The 21,074-nt window shown below is 49.2% G+C and overlaps 2 pseudogenes; one reads left to right on the forward strand and one right to left on the reverse strand.

Moving 5' to 3' along the window:
• Positions 1-2,298: 2,298 nt before the first annotated feature.
• Positions 2,299-2,820, reverse strand: LOC136170400 (small ribosomal subunit protein uS2-like; annotated as a pseudogene).
• A 4,283-nt stretch (positions 2,821-7,103) lies between these two features.
• On the forward strand, positions 7,104-8,630 carry LOC136170401 (ubiquitin carboxyl-terminal hydrolase 17-like protein 6; annotated as a pseudogene).
• The last annotated feature ends 12,444 nt before the right edge of the window (positions 8,631-21,074 follow it).

Here is a 21,074-nt window from a genome sequence, read left to right on the forward strand (position 1 = left end):
TTGCCCATTCCGACCTCTGGTCCCATCACAGCCTCAGCCCTGAGAGGGACGGTGGACGCTCAGCACGCTGTCCCAGCCGCAGGGCTGCCAAACGAGTTACAGGCGCAGCCCTGCCCAACAGCCTGCTGCTTCCTGCCTGCTGCCCGGCGTTGTGAGAAGGCCCCAAGGAGATCTAGGAAAAGCAAAGGGGAGTCCAACTCAGCCGAGGGGCCCGGAAGCACGAGGGAGCTAAAGAGACAGGAAGCACGAGTCAGGTCAAGGAATGACCCACTTCCGGCTGTGCTGATAACGGACGTGGCCGAGCTTCCTGCTCTCTGCGCGCGCGTCTCTGCGTCTGCAGGCACTTCCGGTTTGCCCCACCGTGAGAGGCGACTGCTTGTCAGAAGGCAGATCTTTTCTGTCATCAATAAACTGTCTTTTCCTTGCTGTCAGACCTGTAATTTGGCACTATATGCTCCTTGTTCTATTGGCTGCTAACATTTCTGTAAAAGGAGATCTAACTGTCAAGAGTTCGAAATTCCAGTGGTCTATGACGTCCCACCACCAATCCAATCTCCAGAGTTGTGTTTGAATCAGGTAAAAATGCTCATTACAGATTTAGGATTGAACATACTAATGTGAGAACATGAATGAATTTAGAACTTTTAGAAAGTCTAATTTTAAAGGTATTTGTTTATCTTTAAAGCCCAATGAGAAAATTTTACTCTTGCTTATCTTGTCTGAGGAATAAACATTGACAGATACTGAAAAAATGCTACAAAATTTGAGGCTTTGAAAAATGGAATTAAACGAGAATGGGTCTCATGAAGAGTAACCCCTTTGGGATGGAGAAGCTGAGAGGAGAAACAAATTGATTCAAGAAAAGATCTTATTATTAGAGCTGAGATCATCTGCCATTTAGTCAAATTTACTTTTCTGCATGCCAGATCCCCTTATACAGACTTGTACAGACACACAATGCAACTACCATCTCCACTGATACACAGAGGGGTGCCCTGGCCACAGCTTCAGGCCACCTTGTGGGGCACTCAAGATGCTGAGGCCTTCCGTCCCATGTGTCCTGGGGAAGTGACTCCCATGAGGTTCAACCACTGATCCTAATTTTAGTCTGTTTTCAAACAGTCCTTTAATTCCCCGAGGACAGCGCTCGTCTCTCTCACCACATAAAATGTCCCCCCATGTGTCACTGGTCCTCATCAACATGGCTGATGGTTTTATAATCAGTCTTAAGATATGGTCACCTGATTCTATTATTTTTTTATTGTGCTGAAATCAGTCAAGTGTTTTATATCTTGCTAGCATATAATACATCAGATTCAGAGAAATAATTGAAGTATGAAGTCAAATGATTATCCTCTCCATGTGAAGTATATAAGTATAGTCTCTGGGAGATGGTGAAGGACAGGGAAGCCTGGTGTGCTCCAGGCCATGGAATCAGGAAGAGTTGGACATGACTGAGTGACTGAGCAATGATAAAATATTATCTCAGTTCATAATGTATGTACCGTGCATAGGTGAAAGTGGGAGAAAAGTATTTTAAAAATTAGATCGAGCTTCGCTAATAAAATTAGCAGTGGTAAATGTTGTTTGAGGGAAGAACATAATGAATTATGGATTAGAAAATTTTCCTCTTATGTGAAAGGAAAAAATCAAAAGTCACAGAACATTCTCATGAGTAGACATATTGATTTATTTATAAACTGTTTGTTTTTAGTCAGCCTACTTCCATTTTAAGAGTTTGTGGGGTTTCCAGGACGGCTCATGGTAAAGAATATTGCCAATGCAAAAGGATCCCACATGCGTCAGAGGAACTAAGCCCTTTCACCACAACCATTGAGCCTGTGCTCTAGAGCCTGGGGTCCACAGCTGCTGAGCCCACGCTCTGCCACTACTGCAGCCCATGACAGGAGAAGCCGCTGCGAGGAGAAGGCCGTGCACCGCACCCAGAGCGTGCGCCCCTCTCACCGCACCCAGAGCAAAGTCCGTGCAGCAGCAAGGACCCAGCACAGCCCCACCCAAGGAAAAAGCCTGTGCAAGAACAGCCGAAGCCCACTCCGTGCTGTCCCTCCCCGCCCCGTGGCCTGAACAGTGGGCGCTGCAGGCCAGCCCTCGGGGGCACTGCGGAGTGGGCAGCGAGCCCGCCTGCCCGCCTGTGGACTAGGCCCCCACCTCAGATGGAGCCGCGCTGCACCCAGGTGCTGACGTCACCCATTCACCGTGACGTCCTCCTCGGTCAGAGCCTGCTCACTGCCGCCTGCCTTTCCCTTTTAATCTCTTCAGAGTGTGCAGACGTGGCGATCAGACACAGACCTCCCAAGAGTGTTCACAGGAAACGGTGCCAGGCACGGGCAGAATTGCCCCGGGTGAGCACCCGCCATCAGACCCACCGACTGAGCTCCCTTTGTGCCGGGAATGGGTCGTCTCCAGAACGCAGAGGAGAGTCTGTGTCACACAGGCCGATGGTGAGAAGTTCACAGGGGTCTTGGCTCCTGGACGCTGCCTGGGGCTGGCTAGTGGAGGCTCCAGGAGTGAAGGGGCCGAGCACAGGAGCGGCGGCAGCAAACCGCAGCACAGCTCGCTGGCGAGGGTTCCTGGAGGACGCAACGGTGACAGAGCTGGGTTTTCAATGGCAACAATGGCATGAGCTGTGGACAAAAGTTTCTCGCAGGTTCTCTTCGGATTCCTAATGTAGACGCCCTCACTTTTCCTTTTGCAGATGTACTGCTCCACTGGGAAGTAAAGGTTGGTGCCACCTAAGTGGGCTCCTGCTGCAAGGAACGTGATGATGTCCCCCTTCATTTGCCGGACATCGAGGACCCAGAATAGTGTAAAAGATTCATTTCAAGTTATGACAAGAATCCAGACAGTGCCGTATGGACCACTGTCTGGGTAGTGTGGAAAAAGCCTGAGAAGATGTTTTAGAGAAGCCAGGTAATCTTTCTGATAAAACAAACTTCACTTTCATTCACTTGGTAGAAATAACACGATGAGATTTACTCTTTAGAGGTTTAACATTTTTTATAATGTTTTGACATTTATGAGAAATTTATGATACATGTACAAGGTTTAAGTACCTAAAAAAATTAAAATATTTCATATTACCTTTCTCCTCCTACCCCTCCCTTCTTGTCAAAGCTCTGCTGCTTTCACGGTCAGTCATGGTGTTTTGTTTCCCCAGAATCTTTCCAGAGTTTTGAATTTTTTAAAAATTATTTATATGGCTGTGCCAGGTCTTAGTTGTGGCCTGTGGGACCTTTTCCATGGAAACTCTTAGCTGTGGCATATGGGGTATAGTTTCCTGACAATGGGCTGAGCTCAGGCCCCTACAATGAGAGTGCAGACTCTTCACCACTGGATCAGGAGAGGTGCCCCAGATTGTCATTTATGCAGACACAAGCAACTATGAATATCTGTTTCTTCTTCATTCTACATGGTGGTGCTAGTGGTAATGATCCCACCTGCCAATGCAGGAGACAGAAGAGACTGGGGTTCAATCCCTGGGTCTGGAAGATCCTCTGGTGAAGGAAATGGCAATCCACTCTAGTATTCTTGCCTAGAAAATCCCCATGGGGCAGAGGAGCCTGTTGGCTTACAGTTCACAGAGTCACAAAATGTCAGGCATGACTGAATGACTTAGCACACAACCACATTTAAAACCATAAATGGTAGTATACTGTGCACAATATTTTATTATGTTTTGCTTATATTCAGCCGACAATATCTTGGGGAAATCTCTTGAGACACTATTTTCTGCCAATCAGTCTACTGATTGGATGAGATACTATAACACACTTTACTGGTCAACATTGTAATAAATACTAATATTCAATTACATCTTGACATCACAAAAAGCAATATAATGCATGACCTTAGCCTATGTTATTTCACTGCAGGAAAATTAATAAATTTCTAATGCACTGAATAATGTCCAATGATCATATGGGACTGAGAATCCTCACCAGCCACAGTGAAGAAACCTCCTTGAATATGTGGGGTATTCAAACAAGGCACAAAAAATGCATGTATTACAGCTGAAGAAAAAAAAGAAAAAAAAAAGAAAAAAAGAAAGAGGGAGAGAGAGAGAGAGAGATGAAACTAATCACAAACCTTAAAATAAAGGGCACAAAGAATTGTACTAACAAACCTTAGCAATAATCCTGAAAAGTGTTTGTTATGCAAGTAACCATTGCCTACCAGGAAAAAAATTAATTAACACTTTCAGAAAACATATAAATAAAACAAAACAAAAGCATTTATATCACCCAGGAAACTTAAGACATTTAGTAGTCCTGTGTCAGACAGGAGGTCTGATGTATATTTCATATTATCTCATACCCACCCATAAAAAATGAATGTAAACCCCTTTATACACACTTCAAATATTTTAGGATATTCAAGAAATTGACTACTTTTTGGAAAAATATGAATTGTCAAGACCATTATTTAAAGCAACTAAAGCAAAAGAAAATTAAGCAAGGAAGGCTATAAAGTAAATTTTTTCGAGTATTACTTCTGAAAATCATGTAAAAGTTATGCAAGCAAAGAACAAGTGGTTACAAAAGTACCAGATAGTTTTAGAGAATCAAGAATAGAAGAACAGAAGAAATCTGTATTTTGTGAATATAATTTAACTCTGCTGTGAGAACTTGACATAAGTGACAGAAAACAAAACACACACCAATTTTACCTACTGTTCTTGGCCTCAAAATCCTAATCTATTAAATACTAATAAATGATATATGAACATTTGCAGAGAAATTCTCCATCTCTAAAAAACTTAGGTGTACTCACAATTTTTGTTCTTTGAAAGTAACTCAAGTTGTATATTCTACGAAGTGCTTGCTCCAGAAGATGTGGAATATATGTACAATGGAAAACTACTCAGCCATAAAAGTGAATGGAATAATGCCATTCACAGCAGCATGGATGAACATGGTGATTTCATATTAAGCGAAATCAGATAGAAAAAGACAAACATCATATGATATCACATATGTGGAATATTGACAAAAGATACAAATGAACTTATTTACAAGACAGAAGTAGAGTCACAGACATAGAAAACAAGCTTATGGTTACCAAAGAGGATCACGGGGGATGTGGGGAGAGGTAAACTAGGAGTTTGGGATCAATATGCACACAGTACTGTATATAAACTAGGTGGACAACAAAGACCTGCTGTATAGTGCAGGGAGCTATACTCAATATCTTGCAATGATCTATAATGGGAAAGAATATGAAAGAATATATAGTCTCTCAAAGAGTCACGCCCAACCCTTTCGGACCCCAGGGTCTGTAGCCTGCCAGGCTTCTCTCAAAGGAGGGGTCACAAAGAGCTGGAAACGGCAGAGGGACTAACATTACATCCCTACTACTATGCTCATTATTAGCCAACTTGGAGAAAGACATGAACGCGTTATCAGTGCTGCATTTAGTTTTCTTCTAAGATGCCTGCCATATAGGAAACAATTTGAACATATTCTGAATTTGAGCTGTGCTTGCAAGTCACTTTGTGAGGACAAACAGCTGGTGGATGAAGGCACGGCTGACCCAGAGGATCCTAGCCAGGCAGGAAAACACAGACACACTTAACACACAATAAAATAGTAAACTGACCGAGGACACTGCAGCCAGTCATACTCCTTCGTTCTCCACTTGTCCACACATAACTGTCTACAGTCTGCTGTGATTCTTGGCCACTGTAAAATAGAGTGTATTGATAGGAAATTTGAGACAAAATAAGGCAAACAGATAAGGAGAGAACTGTCATTGTAAAGAGAGTCGGTGGATTACAGCTCCCAAGAGGAGGCACAGGCCACGCCATTGGGCCACACGGGAAAGGATCGGCTTGTCTGGAGAGGGAGATAGGCGAATTCAGCACAGGGGGCTTTACTGTGACTCCTCAGGAGGCAACAGTGAGCTGGGTGTGCAGGTTCAGGACTGACAAGTGTATGTGTTGTTAACGACCCTCCTAGGTGCCTGGCTATGGTGACAAGGGATGGGGTACTGTGGCCCGGACCTCCTCAGAGACACGCCGTAGTGCTGAGAGGGAAATATAATGTACAGGATGGGAGAGCAAACAAATAAGTCACACATCAAGAAGGAAACAACAGCTATCCTCCTCCAGGAGGAAAATGTGTTTATCCCTTAGGCTATAGTGCGTTTTGAGCCCCTCAATTGGAAAGATGACACTAGAAGTCAACTAGTGTAATTAAAATAGAAAAAGAGAATGAAAACAAGCAAAAATAAATAAATAAATAAAATGAAGAGAAAGTAAAAAAAAAATTTAAACAAAGTAGAAGAAGAGAGAAAAAGACAACTAAGATTGAAAAGGAGCTGAAGAAATGAATCCACAGTTGCAGCGAGACTATGGCTTTCTGAAGGAGCTCAATTTGGACCATGACTAATGGCCCTAAAGGGAGAAACGAATATGTGCCACACTCGAGGCATCTTTTGGTGCTAGGACCCTGAACGATAGAAGAGTGGCTACTGAGAAAGCATAGAAATTGGAGTGGACCTCAGTTGAGAGCAAAGTTGAGGCAAGGGTTTATTGTTGTCCGGGGAGGGGTTGTCTTCAGCCAGGGGTCTGGGTTAGGGAGACCCCTCAATGGGAGAGGGTAGGTGGGCAGACATATGTTCACACAAGTGTGTTAGGATCTGAAGGGTAAGCCCATGGAATTCCTCCCCAGCCCGCATGTGTGTGCAGAACTTGGAAACCCTGCAGTGACTCTCTAGCGGGAAAGGCTGGAAGACCACAGACACATGAATCACTTGCATGCTGAGCCCTTTGGTCCAGGGCCAGATCGGAAGTGCGTGCGGGGCTTCGTCATGGGGAATTCCCCGAGAAAATTGTCAGTGGTGGGATGTCGGGGATGGGAGTGAGCACGCTGTCGGACGTTGCAGCCAATGAGGAGCTTTCACTTGCAGGGTGGGGATGTGGGAAATCCATCAGAGGACCGAGGGGGAGGGGCCCAGGATATTTTTCCGAGAAGCACCCTCTGAGGGAAGGAAGCGTCGTCGTGCAGTTGCAGGTAGGAGATTGAAAGACTCGTGGGCCTTGCTTGCAGAGACCCAGGGGCTAATTCTGCGCACGGCTGTGGTGCATGTCCGTCTCCCTTCAACGTCTTCCCTGGAGGGCAACGTTGTCGGCCCAGCACCGATGGTGCAGCCCTTTGGAGGCCGTCACTGGGCGTCCCCAGCGGGGTGACTTGGCTCCTGGGTCGGCAGGGCTGGCGCCTGGCCACCAAGTCGCCCTGAGTTGGAGGGGGCCGTGGGGGGTCGGGGCTGGGCTTCAGAATCTGGGGAACACCTGCTACGTGAATGCAGCGCTGCAGTGTCTGAGCCACACGCCGCCCCTGGCCAGCTGGGTGGTGTCCCAGCAGCATGCCACCCTCTGTCCAGCCTGCACCTCCTGCACGCTCTGTGCCATGCGAGCTCACGTGACCCGAGCCCTCCTTCACCCAGGAGAGGTGATTTGGCCCCGCAAGGACCTGCTGGCGGGCTTCCACAGACACCAGCAGAAAGATGCCCACGAGTTTCTGATGTTCACTCTGAATGCCATGCAGCAAGGCTGCTTGAGTGCATCCCAGCCGTCGGGCCATCCCTCCGAGGACACCACCCTCATCCCTTAGATCTTCGGCGGGACTTGGAGGTCTCAGATCCAGTGTCTCCACTGCCTCGGTGTCTCGGACACGTTCGACCCTTATCTGCACGTCAGCCTGGATATCACGGTGGCTCAGAGTGTGGAGCAAGCTCTGAGAGAGCTGGTGAAGCCCGAGAAGCTGGACGCTGAAAATGCCTATGAGTGTGGCGCTTGTCTCCGGAAGGTGCCTGCCACCAAGAAGTTGACTTTGCACAGCACGTCCCAGGTCCTGGTGCTGGTGCTGAAGCGGTTCACACAGGTGAGCGGGGCCAAAAGGGCTCAGGAAGTGCGCTATCCCCAGTGCCTCGACCTGCAGCCCTACACGTCTGAGCGGAAGTCAGGGCCACTGGGCTACGTGCTCTATGCCGTGCTGGTGCACTCCGGGTGGACTTGTGAGGACACTACTTTTCTTAGTGCGAGTGGGCAACGGCCAGTGGTATAAGATGGACGATGCCAAGGTGAGCTCCTGTGACGAGAGTGCTGCCCTGAGCCAGAGCGCCTACGTCCTCTTCTACTCCCGGGAGGGTGCGTGGCAAGCCGGTGCTGGGGGAGGGGCAGCGCCCCCCTGCCGGCCGACCCCACACACCCCGGGGAACCTGACCCCGCCGGCCCCGGGGAGCCCGCGGGAGACGCCAGCGGCAGAGCTCCTGGGTCGCAGGTGTCCCCGGGGGACACAGAGGTCGAAGGAATCAGCTTAGAGTGGTGGAGACGCCTCCAAGAACACAACCGGCCGAAGCCGGCCTTCGACCTCCGGAAGATCCAGTCGGCGCTGCCTGCCGGCGCAGTCGTGTTTCACCAGTCCAAACACGGAGGAGGGAGAGACGGCAAGCTGCCTGGACAGGAGCACGACGGGCTCGACCGTCCCAGCACGGACAGCCAGCCCCCGGGCCCGATGAGCGCTGGCAACAGCCCTTGTGACAGCGGGAGGGCCCGGGCGACCAAGAGGAAGAACAAGAAGCCGCGGCCATCTCTGGGGCTGTGGCGGTAGGTAGGCTCGGAGGCACATGCGTGCAGAAGCCCGCGCACACTCTGCGTGCGGCACGCCCTGTGTGACCCACCAAGAGTTCCGGCGAGGAGCGAGTTCCTCTCGGCGGTGTGGCTGGTGCAGCCTCCTAGAAAAAGGCGGGGCCTGCAGTGTGCCCGGGGCCACGCTGTTCACCTGGATCGTGCTGAGCTGCCGAGCTCTCGAGGGCTGCCTCTGCTGGCAAGTTCCTGGAGAGGATGGGGTGCGTGACGGGGTCTGAGCACGGTCCTAGGTCCTCGCGATTCTGCGCGGGTGGGAGAATCCTCTCTGGATGGGACTTTGGGTGTGGGTTTGCCTTTCTTTCCCCGTCTGCTTTCTCTGGCCGCACCGCTGGCCTCTGGTGAGTGACGCGGCAGGGAGACGCCTCCCAGTCTGCCCACAGCCAGCCGAGCAAGGAGACGATCTCCTGAGCCCTTCGGGGGCCGGGAGGAGCGGGTGCGGGTCCGTGAATCGTGTCCTTCTGGCCGGTCAGGCTCTGGGAAACGCCCCAGACGTCGAGCAGGGTCCGGGGAGGAGTTGGGCGACCAGGCTCTATGGGTGGAATGTGCTTGGGAGGCGTAGTGCTACTTGGGAAAGGGACTTCTGGCAGGAATGACGCGGAAATCTGTTCGTCACCGTTGGGACGCTCGTGCGCTGAGCTGCCTGGGGCTCCATTTCCGGTGCAAGGAGTCTGCTGCAGAACCTCCAAGTGCCAAACGGGAGAAGCGACTCACCATGCCCCGAGCACCACCGCCAGCACCACCGGCACAAACACGACGGCCAAGGGGAGAAAGGCAACCCGTCGAGTCCCAAAGAAACTTCTCCACCAGCATGGCACAGGTGCCTAAGTGGAGATGGCTCATGCAACCGTTCCTTTCTGAAAGCAAAGGTCCTCCCCGCACTGAGGAAAGACCCAAGCCTGTCCTAGATGGTGAGAGCAAGACAACTGGACATCCGACTCTGCCCATCCTATCTGTCAGTCAGTTGTCTCGCCCTGCTTGGCCCGGGACAATCGCCGCTGGACGCAATGAGACATGTCCGGCCTCTGAAGTGTCTGGGGTAGTGGGGAAACTGTCCTCTCCTAGCTGCTTTCCCGCCTGCCTCGTGATCCCGCAACCTGGTGGAGGGGCGTCCGAGGACCCTTATCGATCCCCTCTTGCGGTTTATTTCTTGCTCTTGGTTGCTGTCTCTGTGAGGCGAGCAGAAGTAACGCAACTTAGATTAGGAGTAGGCCTTCCTACTATCAGGGAGCTTTCGCTTAACAATGACCACTGTTTGCCAATGAGGACCAATTAGCTTTCACCGATGTTTGCCAATTAGGAAATTAGGAACGGGGCGGAAACCGCCAGGAAAGTCCCCCGCGCGCGAAAGTATTGACCAATAAAATTGCTTTGCAAATGTGTAACCAATCTGCTTCTCACCCTATAAATTTGTGTAACAGCTTGGGCTCGGGGCTCTCTGACCCGCACCACTGCGTTGGTTGCGGGCGGAGAGTCCTGACTCGAGTCAGTAATAAACTTCCCTTCCTGAGAGTTGCATTGTCTTGGAAGCCTTCTCTCTTTCTGCTCGGGGATTCGGACATTGGGCATAACACTTCAAACCCAAGACCCTCCATCAAACAATGGACCGGGAATTTGCGACTTAGCATCTCAGACCTAGAGGGCCAACTGTGGCTCCTGACTCCTCTAGTCGGCCTGGCAAGAAGCAGAGAACGTTTCGCTTGCTTCTCTCCCCCACACTGTTACCTACACCGCACCGTGCCCTCCACACATAGAAGGGAGAAAGAATGATGAGCAGTATCTTCCGCCAAGAACATGAACAAGTGTACCCTGGCCGAGGAATTGGAGCCACCCACAGCCCGCCCTCATCATCACCACCCATCTTGCTCCGCCCCATTGCCTCAAATGGACTTACCTCTTGCCCCATCCTCGCCGGAAGAAGGACAAGGACAAGGAGAAGGAAAGAATGGTGATTGGAGCGGCGTGGCAGAGGGAATGGGAAAGTCGCCTTATGCTGGGTGACATCCTTGCGAAAGAGAGACAAATACTGGCTGATCTGGCTTCTCTGTGCCATGGGAAGGAGGCAAAAGGACAGCAAGGTTGTGAGCACGTGCGTCATAAGGCACAAACAGGTAGGGTCCTGGTATGGGACGGGGCAGTGGGAGGTGGCAGGGGTGCAAGAGGCTAAGGAAGAAAGCGGGGTCACGGCCGTCTTTTCTTAGTAAGGATCAACGGAATCAACACGTCAGCTATGGGAAACCCGTGGACTGTGGAACCCCCTTAGTGCTGGAAGGCAAGCATAATCTCCAAGACGGGGGAGCAAACAAACATACATGTCACACACCAGGAAGGAAACCAACAGTCATCCACCTCCAGGAGGGAAATCTGCTTATACCTTAAGTTATAATGCGTTTTGAGCCCCTGAATTAGAAAGATGACTCTAGAAGTCAACTAGTGTCATTAAAGTAGAAAAAGAGAAGGAAAACAAACAAACAAACAATAATAATAATAACATTAACAGAATATACAAGAGAAACAAATTGTAAAATGAATGAAAAAGCAAAAAGACAAAAAAAAGAAGAAAAAAGGAAGAAAAAGACAACTAAGATTGAAAAGGAGCTGAAGAAATGAATCCAAAGTTGCAGCGAGCCTATGGTTTTCTGAATGGGCTCGCTTTGGACCATGACCAACGGCCCTGAAGGGCGAAAAGCGTATGTGCCACACTCGCGGCATCTTTTGGTGCTAGGACCCTGAACGCTAGAAGAGTGTCTCGTGAGAAAGCATAGAAATTGGAGTGGACCTCAGTGGAGGGCAAAGGTGAGGCAAGGGTTTATTGTTGTCCGGGGACGGGTTGTCCTCAGTCAGGGGTCTGTGGTGGGGAGACCCCTCAAGGGGAGAGGGTAGGTGGGCAGACATATGTTTCCACAAGTGTGTTAGGATCTGAGGGGTGAGCCCACGAAATTCCTCCCCAGCCCGCATGTGTGTGCTGAACTTGGAAGCCCTGCAGTGACTCTCTAGCAGGCAAGGCTGGAAGGCCAAAGGCCCCCCGAATCATTTGCATCCTGAGCCCTTTAGTCCAGGGTCAAATGGGAAGTAAGTTCATGGCTTCATCATGGGGAATTCCCCAAGAAAATTGTCTGTGGTGGGATGTCGGGAGTGGGAGTGAGCTCACCCTCGGCCGCCTCAGCCAATGAGGAGCTTGCACGTGCAGGTTGGGCTGTGGGAAAGCCATCAAAGGCCTGAGGGGACTGGGCCTAGGACCTTTTTCAGAGATGGACGGTCTGAGGGAAGGAGGCGTCGTCGTGCAGCTGCAGGTAGGAGATGGAAAGACTCGCGGGCCTTGTTTGCAGAGACCCGGGGGCTGCTTCTGCACACGGGGGTGGTGCGTGTCTGTCTCCCTTCAACGTCTTACCCGGAGGGCAAGGTTGTCAGCCCAGCGCCGCTGGTTCGGATGCCCTTCGGGGACCCTCTGTCCCTGAGGGGCCGTTCCCGGCACTTGGGTGGCCCCAGCGGGGTGACTTGGCTGCTGGGTCAGCAGGGCTGGCTCCTGGCCACCTAGTCGCCCTGAATTGGAGGGGGCCCCTATTTTCTCTAGTGGTGAAAAAAGCCATCTAATTGTTTCTCCTGATATTACATTTTACCATGTTCATGAACGAAACAAAGAATATGAAACAATAGTAACCTTCAAGCATATGTGTTAGGCGATTTTAAATTATTTTTTCAAAGGTATATTTTCTCTTAATGAAATATGATTTCTGCTTGTAAAATGCAAGAAGGTGTTTCTGGACTTCCTCACCTACTATTGGTCATAGAAAGCTGAACAAAATGCATGAAATGACCCTTGAGTCAGATTGCTTGGCCAGAGACAACCTGGAAACTAACCCCATCACCATAAAACCCGAGACTGCAAGTCACGTTGCAGAGACGTCCCCTTGGGTTTCCTTACTCTGCTGCTGTCCTCCTGAGTACCTCTTCCCAAGCAAGTCTCTGGCCTTATCAGCATGTGTGAGCCCCGTGTAGGGCCCTGGAAAGGTTTCCCCTTCCTGCAACGTGAAGAGGAACTGCTGGGGTCCAGCCTCAGCAGGATCCAGGGGTAGCCTCAGGATGAACGGCATCATCGAGAAAAGGTGAGAGAGAGAGAGAGAGAGACCAGACTGGAGGGGTGTAGTAGAGTCTGGCAAATCTTTATTTTTTACAGTAGCTTTTATATTCTAAGTTATTGCATTTTTAGGGGAAGAAAGTTTAACATTACATCATCTTGTCCCTCAGGAAACCAGGGAGTTTCCAGTAACTTCTTTGTGAGTTTCTTATACTTTATCTTCTGGCCTCAGGGCCTATTGACATTTTATGACCTCGATGAATGCAAAGCTGTTTTCCTGTAATCTATACTTTAATGAACACAAAGGTTAGTCCTTTTGCAGAAGTTATTAGGTGAATTTATCTAAAAGGTTTACAACACAAAGACTCTGCAGCTCCGGTGAGGCAGCCCCTGTTTAGCATTCCTGGTTAAAATGAACAATTCTAACCACTTTTGAAATAATATTTTTGTCTTCTCTAATAGGGCTTCCTCACCCCTCAAAGGGCTCTGTGCCTATTAGGGCCTTTAGTGAGATTAGGTTCTTTATGCTGTTCATGATTAAGGTGTTGTGAGCAGTCATGTACATTAATACGCATTTGCCAAGCAGGCTAGAATGCCAGCAAAGGGGTCTAAGTTGAAACACTCCTTTCATCCTGGATAATCTTATAGGATACCACCGTCTGGGGGACATGTTGATTAAAGTTCTTAAGTTGCTTCTGTTTGGAGAGAAATCAGGGAAGGCCTTCTACCTGTGTCACAGAAATTAGGGAGTAGTCTAATACAGCAAGCATCAGAAAGACAGAGATCATCTTTAAGGTGAGCGCCAGGGCAAGTTTTGAAATTCCTGAAGTCCTGATCTGCCTTGCTTGTCAGGCCTTCTCCTCATGACTTTGTCATGGGTGGGATCTCGTGTGCTGGCTCCTGGCAGTGTCTAGACTTCCTCGTCTACCATTGAGAATGAGAAAGCTGAACAAAATACATGAAACAACTTTTCTCAGACCCTGAACAGCAGGCAGATAGGGTTCCAGGGCTAGGTTCCTCGACTGAAAGTGAACACACATATCGACCTGATGACTCCACAGCCTCCTGCCTTCAGGCAGTTTTCACGTTGCAGCTGCACGTAGGAGAACCCATAAACATTCTGGCAAAAATCTGACTTGACAACTGTGAGGCTGCCAGGGCTAACGCCATGACAGGCAGCCTAGATTAGGAGTAGGCCTGGTTTTGTGGGGTAACATGATTATCAAACCACCTGGAGCCAGCCAATCAACATGCACCTAGTAAGAAAAAGGGAACCTCTCAGGGGAAAGCTGAAAAGCCCGGGAACGCCCAAGTTTGAAAAAAAGCCAAGGTTTTTTTGGTTTGGGCCAATAAGATTGCTTTGCAAACATGTAACCAATCTGCTTAAGTCAACTACCAACTGCTCATGCACACCCTATAAATTTGGGTAACAGCTTGGGCTCGACACTCTCTGACCCTGCACCACTGCGTTGGTTGTGGCAGAAGCCCTGGCTCGAGTCAGTAATAAACTTCCCTTTTTGCGAATTGCATTGTCTTGGATGCCTTCTCTCTTGACCCGCTTGGGGATTCGGACATCGGGCAAAACAAGAACACTGGTGAGTCGGGATGCCAGGGAGGCTATAATCTGTGTGGCAGCACATCAGAAAAGAGAAAGCAACTCAGACAGCTCCACACCTGCCTAATGATCTTTCAGCCTTTATTGAATATCAATCTAAGGACACACAGGTGATTCCATAGTGAATAAAAACACAAAAACAAAACACTGGTCTCACAAGCAAGAAATAAACCAATTCCTTCTACATTAAATTTTTATTTCAAAATGTGGCAATTAAATGAAGGCTAATGAGCATTACACACATACTAAATGGGTACATTTCTAGAAAGCAATCTTTAAAAGATGTCAATAACCCCATCTTGTCATTCTGATTTTAGAATTCTAAGAAAGTGGAAAAAACTAATGTGGAAATATGTCTTTGCATACAAAAGGCATTCACATAGCTTTAGTGTTCTTTCTTTAAAAAAAGTTTTTTAATTTGTGGGAAATTGTTTTACCATTTTGTGTTGGTTTCTGCCCTACAACAGAGCAAATTAGCCATATTTATTTATGTGATATTTGTATATATCACTTGCTTCTTGAGCCTCTTTCCCCTCCTTGAATAGCTTTAGTTTTAGGATGGAAAAGTTATAAGGAGCCCTGTATTTATTGTCTAAATAGTAAGGAAATCCGTTAACAATGTCACACATTCCTGACTCAATATTATGCTTCTATTATCATGTCTAGGAAGATTTTAAAATACAGATCAGTAAGTGCATTTAGTAGCTACTCTGCATTGCAAGGGGTCAGCCAGCACCACTTGCATTAGGCTGAGGCTAGGGGTACACACAGGAGCGGTAGCAAAATAGGAAGGCATGTCCTTCTCAGGGCTCGTGATGTAGGGAAGCTGGAGGCAGGCTGAGGGGAAGAGGGGCACGCATGGGATTGCTGAGAGGAGCGTATTTCCCCGCGCCCCCCCCCCCCGTTTGTTTCTAATTGGGAAGGATACAGGAGGAAACAGCCCCCCACCAACACCTGGCCTTGGGGGCCTATTGCTGCAGAGTTTGGGGGTCTGGAGTTCCACAATGGTTGCTGCCGTGCTTGGGGCAGGGCCTTGTGGGTTGTAGAGAGAGTTTTCTTTGCATTTAAACAAATATTTAAACATACCAAAGCTCCTCTTTCGTCATTTCAACAAATCAGCTCGCTATTCTGTGGGTAAACTTTATCATTAATTACAGACAATGGTAATAATTAGAGTAACGCTGAGTAATAATTATAATTTCAATACTTTTCAGCAACTATAGTTTATAATATAGGAAATGTCAAAACCACAAGCTATCTGGTCGACCTTTCAGCGCTGATCGCCTCGTTACAACCAAAAAGCTTAAATGCCACCAAGACAAAGCTGATGCAGGAATGCAAAAGCACAGTACCCCCGCTCCTCACTCATTTCCTCGAAGTCCCCTGCAGGTTGCATTATCTGTCTCCCGCGTCCTCCCGTCAACGCGAGTTCAGAAGCTCTTCAGGCACTAAGACCGCGCCAGGGTCGCGTCTCTTTGGTGCCTCAGCGGACCTCACAGGTCGCTTTCCGGGCCTCAGATATTTGGCGCCTCTGACCCCCGCGACCGGGCAGGACTGGGGCCGTGCCTTGGGCGATCGCTCTATTCACCCTCGACATTTCGTGTTGTCACCTGCAGTGAGGAAACCGTGTGTGTGATTCACACAACTGCCGCAGCCGCAGAGAGAACGGAAGGGACCACAGGCTCCCCGGGAAGGCGCAGCCAGGCCTTGCACGATCACAGAGCTCGGTAGCACGATAGCGGCCGTCGTGGAGCAGCTTCAACGCCGCCCGGCCCTGGGACGAACCTGGGACCCCAGGCGGAAAGGATGCGCAGCCTGGAGAAGCCAGCCCGGGGACCGCGGTGGCGGCCGAGCACACAGCACAGCGCCGCTTTGTTCCGCGCATCCGGCTTTGCCAAACTCCGGGGTAGGACGCCCGGAATCCAGGAACGGGTGACGGAACCCAGCCCCGCCCGCAGATGGACCCACGGCTACTCCTAGCCGAGACGGGAAAACTGGAAAATGTGACACAGAACTCCACACCGGGCACGATCACTCGCTCCCGGTCACAAGCGGTAGCCCAGGCGGCCCCCGCGCGCGGAGGAAACACACGGACCGCCTTCCACGGTGGCCCGTCCTCGCCTCGCAAATCTGCGCGCTCAAATCCAGCGGGAGTAGGACGCGTCAAGGGCGCGGAGACGAAGCCCCGGCGCACACGCCACCGAGCCCTCCGAGCACGGACCCGGCCGGGCTTGCCCAGTCCCGGAGCCTGGAGCGGGGTGATCGATGAGGGGAAATGAACGCGCCTAACAGCGACACAGGTGGACGAACGACGAGCCGCAGGAGCTCCGTCGTCAAGACACTCTACCAGTCCTCTCCGGAGCCCCAACGGAAGAAAAGGCGCGGGGAAATACTGGTCGACCAGAGCAACCGCCACCCCAACTCTCAGGACCGTAACGTCAGCCAGCTCACACAAACCTGCAGAAGCAATCTTCAGCAGAAGGAGATCTACTCAGGCCTCTGCGTCACCGGGGTTACTTCCGCCAGTGCTGCCGCAGTCTGGAGCTCTGCTCCCCATCTGCCGGCTGAATCGCAGCCCTTGTGAAGGTCGCCGAAGGGAAGGGACGATCTGAAAGCCGCCACCAGGGGCGCCCGACAACCGGTTCGAGCGTACCCGGGACGAGTCTCCATCGCCGGCAGGCCGCAGCGGCACCGGCCGCCCGAACACCGGAGCTCACCCGGGGCCTCTGCCTCGGAGGGTGCGCCCGGCCCGAACAGCGCGATGCGCCGACGCGCAGCGGTCCCGGCAACAGAGGAGGGCGGGCGGAGATCAGGAGGCTGCGGTGGAGGAGAGGCCCTCCGCGCGAGGTTGCAGGGCCGCAGGCCAACCTGAACAAGGGAAACTCTGCAGGGGATTGGGCTGTGCGAACTGTAAGCTGAAGCAGTGAAAGCAAAACAGAAAGAAAGCAAGCGCGGAAGACATTTGACTAATTTCAGAGTTCAGATGTTACTGAAGTATAAAAGAAAACAAGGCTCAGAAGCCATAAGGTAAACCATTGAAAACCCGACCACATAATTGATCCTTACAATTAGCTTAATCGTAATTAAGCTAATTGCATAATTGGTCTTTACCAAGCAAAACCAGATGACAAGAAAGGTGCGTGCGGGAACATTTGTGCTACTACATGTATAATAAGAATGTTGATATCAGCATTACTTTATAACAGATTATTTAGTAAACATACAAAGGAATCAGTTAAATTTTCCTTGCACTTACATAGCACAAGACAATCAATTTGCTTTTTGGTTTATGGCTCTTTTTTTTTTTTTTTTTTAATAATGAGCTAGATCTATAGGTATTGACTTGGAAAGATGCCGATGGCAAACTGTTAAGTGAAAATAGAAAGTTTTAGCGCTTCCAGTGGTGCAGATACATGCACTTGTGTTTTTAAAAAATGAAGTGGAAAAGTAAAGAGAACAGCTAAAGCAATTTTAAAAAGCAAGAATCAAGGCTTCCGTATAGACTAGAGTCTAGACAGAAAGATAAGTGTGCTAGAAACAAAGATGGGCCCCACTATGGGCTTTTCTGCTCCCTCCTACTACTGTCTTGGGACAGGCAGTTGGTATCTCAGCCCCTCCACCTCTCTGCTCCACTAACATCCAGAGCCACTGCCGGCAATCAGAACTCTGACTTTGCAGGCCTGGGATCCCTATGTCCACAGTCTCTTCCTTCATATCAGGAGCCTGTAGCAATTCACTTGGTTTGCCCACCATCCAGGCTCAGAGATGCTGGCTCTAACATACACCGTGTAGTCCTTCTCTCCATAAGCTTTGAGCTGATATCCGAAGGGAAAACTATTCCCCTCACGAAACAGGTATGAGCCATGGTGACAAACGGGAAGTCTGCACCGGGACTCATTATACTAACTGCGTGCACTCAACTCCCAGAGACACGAGAGCAACAGAGTCCATGGTGCTGCTTGCATGACACGGCCGTTGCTTACTTGAAGTATCCAGGCTCACTTACACGGCAGGAAGAATACGAAGTACACACACACACACACACATAGAGGCACTCACATACCCAGGAGCTAATCTGTACTCCTACTAGGGCGGGCAATGGTGAGAGCAGGAAAGACATCACTCTTGCTACTTCTCGGGTCCTCTGCACTGACAGAGCCTGTTTTACCGATTTCACTGTGGAGAGTGCGGGCTTGGAGCTCCCTAGTCTGTGGTTTGCTGTCCAGCACCCTGTGCTTTATTCATTCCACTCTACCCTTTCTCCTCAATACACAGTCACCATTAAGAAATAAGAATCTGCACACCTCACATTCAATTTTCAAATCTGAACAAAGTTAAAGAACACAGAAACTGAGTTATTGTGGAAAAGTTAGTGAGGAAATTTTATTTATTCTTGCAGCTACCGATATGTTCCGATATAGCATAAAAGCTTACTATTTTTAAAAATCAGGAAAACTAAGTGATTCCTCATGACTCTTTTTTGCCTATCACCCACCTCTGCCCCAGCTTCTGTCACACTGGGCTCACCCGATGACATGCCTGTTCTCCTGGTTTGGAGACTTCTTTCACACTCATCACTGTCATCTATGCTCACTACACACCTGAGGCCATGGTAGCCCTTCACATGGTGAATCAGGGGATTTTTCTCCAGTGAACCTGAGGGATGCATTTTTTTTTTTTCTTTTAATAGAAACTTCTCCCATCTGTCCTCTAAAGTCACAGCCTTTACGGATGCTGTAACAAGTGGGTGTGAATGATAGAAAGAGGCTGTTTCCATATCAGTCCCTGAGTTGCCATATGCCTAACAGAGTGGTGGATGTTACTGGCATTAATATTTCCTGGGTGGTGTTAGAAGATCCAGGCTGAAAGCAGAAGCTGGACAATTTGGCAAGACACAGATCAAACCAGGAATGAGAGCAAGTCTCTCATTGTTTCAATGTCAAGACTCAGCCACCACTGTCCTCCTTTGCATCCTCATGTAGGACGGTTGAGATACTGACCAGATAAGGTGAGGAGACAGAAACAGTCATGAGAGCCAAGCCTCCAGAGCCCTGCTAGATACCCCAGGCATGAGTCTCCAACCACTCACCTGGGGAGGGGGGGGGCTCCTACCAAACCACAGGCATGCAGAGATATGGTGAACCCCCCTCTCTCTGGGGCCAAAGCACTATGGGCTACTCCCCACATAAACAGAGTAGTAATGTTTCCATTTTACACAGAAAAAAATGAATGTCATGTGCTGTTATACTCTGATTAGACCTATTTGTTCAGTTATTTAATTAATATTCAATTCCTGATATTTACACAAAATCCCAGGAAACCCTCACAGTGATCACTTGGGGAATCTTGACTTCACAGAACAAACACCACTCTGAAACATTTCCATAGCTAATTCTTGACCAAATGCATCAGGCTTTGTTCTCCAATACCCACCAAAGTGGTTTAGAGTTCCCCATCCTTCCTGCTGTGCCTTCCCCTGACTCTCTGGATGCAACTGCCTTCAGTCACCTTGACTCCTCCGCATGTGGGAATCAGGCAACTTTGGAACCCTAACCTTAGTTCCATCATCCTTGGCCTCAGACATGTTGCCAAGCCTCTCTGAACCTTTCCAATGGTGGGTGAAACAGTCTAAGGGGTCATGTCCTGGTGGAAGTTCAGGCACTCTGGTCACACAGATATGCTCTCAAAGCCCCTTGCACAGGAAATAAGCAGGAGCATGTACACCATAAGGCCCCTGGTGGGTGACACAGTCCCACAGGGCCGGCACCCTCATCAAATGCAGAGGAAGTTTAATTTGGGGTGAAATTTAGTTGACAGCTTCAGAGGCATTGGTGAACTACTACATGGATTTCTGCCCTACTAAATATTATTGACAGAAACATTCTTCATTTCATAATTTTTGTATAGGAAAGTATTTGTCTCTAAGGAAGAAAAAATAAGCTAATTACTTTCTTCATTGAACAAATCTGTGTGCTCACTCAAAACATATTCTGACATTTAGTTGACATTCTCCATCTTCTTAAAAGATAAGAAATATAATCATTTGTTTCATTTCGCCCTGCTCATCTCCAGGTTTCCCATTGTCCCAGAAGGGTGTGCTTCCTCTGAGTGCAAGTCCCACCTACTCTCTTGTCTTCGTAAGAGAGCTCAGGCCTCAACCACAAGTTCAGCCCTTGAAATAAATACCTGAGATGACCTAGTGGCCCTAGGAGAATGAGAAACTCTCCCCAGTGTGGTGACAAACCTTGGGTTCCCTCCCCAACTAATCTCCTGCCAAGCCTCCCTCCCCTCAGGGTTATCATCCTAAATGACGTCTGTGGGCAGCAGCTGATGTGAAAGAGAAGAGTGTGGCCAGAGGCCCAGCACCGCCTCATCCTCTCCCTCAGCAGCTCTGTTTCTGGGCCTGGCTTCTTTTTTTGTTGTCTTAACATGAGTACTCTTTCCAGCCATCCTAGGACTTCCTTTAGAGTAGTTCTTTAAAGGTTCCTCAACCACCTTTGGCCTCATCTGCCATTGGTATACTTCCCTTCTGGAACTAAATTCAGTTTTTTAGAAAGATTGAGTCCAGGGACTTCCCTGGTGGTGCAGTGGGTAAGAATCCACCCGCCAATGCAGGGGACACAGGTTTGATCTCTGGTCTGGGGCGATCCCACACGCCACAGAGCAACGAAGCCTGTGCACCCCGACTGCTGAAGTGTGCACGCCCTGGAGCAGGC

Source organism: Muntiacus reevesi, chromosome 6 (assembly GCF_963930625.1).
Source record: "Muntiacus reevesi chromosome 6, mMunRee1.1, whole genome shotgun sequence".
In the NCBI taxonomy this organism is placed as follows: Eukaryota; Metazoa; Chordata; class Mammalia; order Artiodactyla; family Cervidae; genus Muntiacus; species Muntiacus reevesi.